This window comes from Protopterus annectens, chromosome 3.part1, assembly GCF_019279795.1.
Source record: "Protopterus annectens isolate FY-2018-M chromosome 3.part1, PAN1.0, whole genome shotgun sequence".
NCBI classification, from domain to species: domain Eukaryota; kingdom Metazoa; phylum Chordata; order Ceratodontiformes; family Protopteridae; genus Protopterus; species Protopterus annectens.
Window position 1 is genome coordinate 1,791,383,142 of NC_056732.1, and position 3,547 is coordinate 1,791,386,688.

The window sequence follows — 3,547 nt, forward strand, 5'->3', positions numbered from 1 at the left end:
AATGAACTATTTTTTTCTAAATTATATAAGTTTTCAGCCAGGTTTCTGAAACCTGGCTGAAAACCTACATAAAAGATAGTGAAATCCTACCACCAGGTTTCCAAATCATTTGCAATGACAGAGCCCACAAAAAAGAAGGTGGAGTAGCAATAATCCACCATATGAAAATGAACTAATTTATATTGGTTACATTTACATTATCTATTTAAAATGACTTAAGCAATTGCTGTGGTTTTATAAAAAATACAGAAGATCTCTTGAGCTATTCAAATAATAATGATTCTGATGAAAAGATATAAATCAGGGAAGTAGAAGGTGTTCCTTACCTGGTTAGGCAAGTATATAACCAAAATATTTGACTGAATTCTGCAAAGGACTGACATTTTACAGAAGCAACTGTCAACATCTGTGATACTGCAATTGCATTTGTACTGCTGTAAGTAAAAAATTATTTTTTTGTACGATATCATATTGTAATATATGCATGCTGGCTTAATGGATAAGATCTCTGCCTCATAGCTCTAGTGTCTGGCATCAGTCCTAACCTTCAGTCACTGTCTATTTGGAGTTTATACATTCCATCTGTGTCTGTGATGGTTTTTGCTGGACACATCTGTTTTTTTCCACCTCCCAAAAAACATGTTGGCTGATGTTTCATAACAATTTGTTTTTATTTATTTATAAATGCACATATATGTAATGCATTTACCTTTGCCCTTGTTGTCTGGGTCATTATTGAAATATCTATGACTGGAGCAGCTCATTTATTTATTTATTGTATTTATTGGCATTTGTTGACCAGGAAAGTCCAAGTGATGACAAGAGCCTGTTTTCAGAGGAGGCCTGGAGATAAAAGCTCCATTTTATACAGTCAAGTTACAAAACATCAAGGTAAGATATGTAATCACTTATTTTCAGTGTTGTAGACATCTAGCTAAGACACATAAGCAAAAAAGAACCATCTCTGTAAGATACATAATCACGTATTTATAGTACTATACACAGAGAAAAAGTACAAACATTAGACTGAGAAGAAAAAAGATAAAAAAATTACACTGAGAAGAAAAAAGATAAAACAAGATTTACCATTTTAGTTTGTGGCATAATATTTACAATTCTTACCAGGTATATTTATTTATCCAAGGCAGTAAGATCAGTGTTTGGAAACTATTGTTTATAGAAATAGAGTAAAGAGAGGACAGGGGAGTAGGGGGTAGTTGAGCAAGGAGACGTTAGTGAGGATAATAAATCATACCCCTGATAGGGAATGGTATAGCTTCGCCAGGAGTGGAACATGAACAGAGATAAGAGTTTGATAAGTGGTCTTTTAGAAGGCGTTTAAAGGAATTATAATTATTTTCTAGTTTAAAACTTTACTTTATGCATCTCCAATTCTAACTAATCTTTGCAAACTGACCTTAATAAACTTTCCATCTCTTACAACAAAATAGCTAGATTCGCTACAACTCCCAAATCACGATCCCAACACTGCCGTTCACTACAAGCCTTGCACTGGCTTGAATTTACAAACCTATTAAGGTACCATCAACTCAGCCTAGCTCATCTAATTTTGTACTATCCCAAGAAAACCCCTGACCTGACTGACAAGCTGAACTTCTACAATTCAGATAGACAACTTCAGTCCTCCAACAAAGCCTTACTCAAAACCATCACATGCAAAAACGACTCAGGGGAAAAACTATTTGCCCATGAAATAGCAAAAAATATGGAACAACCTTCTTACACACCTCAGACTACAAAACTCCACACCCTGCTTCAAAAGCCTACTTAAAACATACCTCTGCACAAACCATCTTCTTTTCTTTCAGCTGCTCCCGTTAGGGGTCGCCACAGCAGATCACCTGTTTCCATTTCTTCCTGTCCTCTGCATCTTGCTCTGTCACACCAGTCACCTGCATGTCCTCTCTCACCACATCCATAAACCTTATCTTAGGCCTTCCTCTTTTCCTGTTACCTGACAGCTTCATCCTTAGCATCCTTTTCCCAATATACCCAGCATCCCTCCTCAGCACGTGTCTCTCTGACGTTGTCTCCAAACCATCCAACCTGAGCTGACCCTTTAATATGCTAATTCCTAATCCTGTCCATCCTTGTCACACCAAATCTTAACATCTTTAACTCTGCCACTTCCAGCTCTGACTCCTGCCTTTTTGTCAATGCCACCATCTCCAACGCATACAACATAGCTGGTCTCACTGCCCTCTTGTAGACCTCCCCTTTCACTCTTACTGGTACCCGTCTGTCACAAATCACTCCTGACACTCTTCTCCACCTATTCTACCCTACCTAGACTTTCTTCTTCACCTCTGTTCCACACTCACCATTACTCTGAACTGTTGATCCCAAGTACTTAAACTCATTCACCTTCGCCACCTCTACTCCCTGCATCCTCACCATTCCTCTGTCCTCCCTCTCATTCACACGCATATATTCTGTCTTAGTCCTGCTGACCTTCATTCCCGTCCTCTCTAGAGCATATCTCCATTTCTCCAGGGTCTCCTCCACCTGTTCCCTACTCTCACTACAGATCACAATGTCATCTGCAAACATCATAGTCCACAGGTACTCCTGTCTGATCTCGTCTGTCAACCTGTCCATCACCACTGCAAATAAGAAAGGGCTCAGAGCTGATCCTTGATGTAATCCCACCTCCACCTTAAATACATCTGTCACTCCCACTGCAGACTTCACCACTGTCACACTACCCTCGCACATATCCTGTACCACACATACATACCTCTCTGCCACTCCTGACTTCCTCATACAATACCACAACTCCTCTCTATGCACCCTATTATATGCTTTCCACAAACAACACAATGCAAGTCCTTCTGACATTCTCTATACTTCTCCATCAACACCCTCAGAACAAATATTGCATCTGTAGTGCTCCTTCCTGGCATGAAACCATACTGCTGCCCACTAATCATCATCTTCCATCTATGCAGCTGTAATTGACTCCCTGAAGCCTCGTCGTCCACTCACTATTTCTACACCCCATCTGTCCTGGACAACACAGACAACACCATCTAACTATACCTATCCATGTGTGAGCAATAACCTATATATGAGTGTATGTACATGTGTGTGTGTTTGTGTGTGTGTGTGTGTGTGTGTGTGTGTGTGTGTGTGTGTGTGTGTGTGTGTGTGTGTGTGCGTGTGTGCGTGTGTGTGTGCATGTCTATATGTGTATGTATGTGTATGCATATATATTTGCTTGAATGTATACTTGGAAAACTTAAACTTTTATATACTCTTATTCAATTGTGAAATATCTTGCAATGCTCTACCAGGTTCTTATCTACTCTCATTGTATATTTTGTACACTTGTATTTTCAACCAAAAGGGGGAATATCCTCTTATTGTATACTAATTGCAGTAAAGTCTACAATCTGTATGCTACTACTCTGTAATGTCTCTTTTGTAAAGTTTTCTTCTTTTTGTAATCTTTTGGAGTTTTTTCCCCAGGACTCCCCTGAAAATGGACACTTGTTGCCCAGTTGGACTATCCTGACAAACAAATTTT

General features: G+C 39.2%; 1 protein-coding gene across 1 annotated transcript in view; it reads left to right on the forward strand.

Moving 5' to 3' along the window:
* The first annotated feature begins 377 nt into the window (after positions 1 to 377).
* Positions 378 to 3,547, forward strand: part of LOC122798678 — a 274,138-nt gene continuing 270,968 nt past the window's right edge. Inside the window, exon 1 of the mRNA XM_044067771.1 lies at positions 378 to 436. The gene's annotated coding sequence lies outside the window, so the exon portion shown is untranslated. The remainder of the gene's footprint in view (positions 437 to 3,547) is intronic.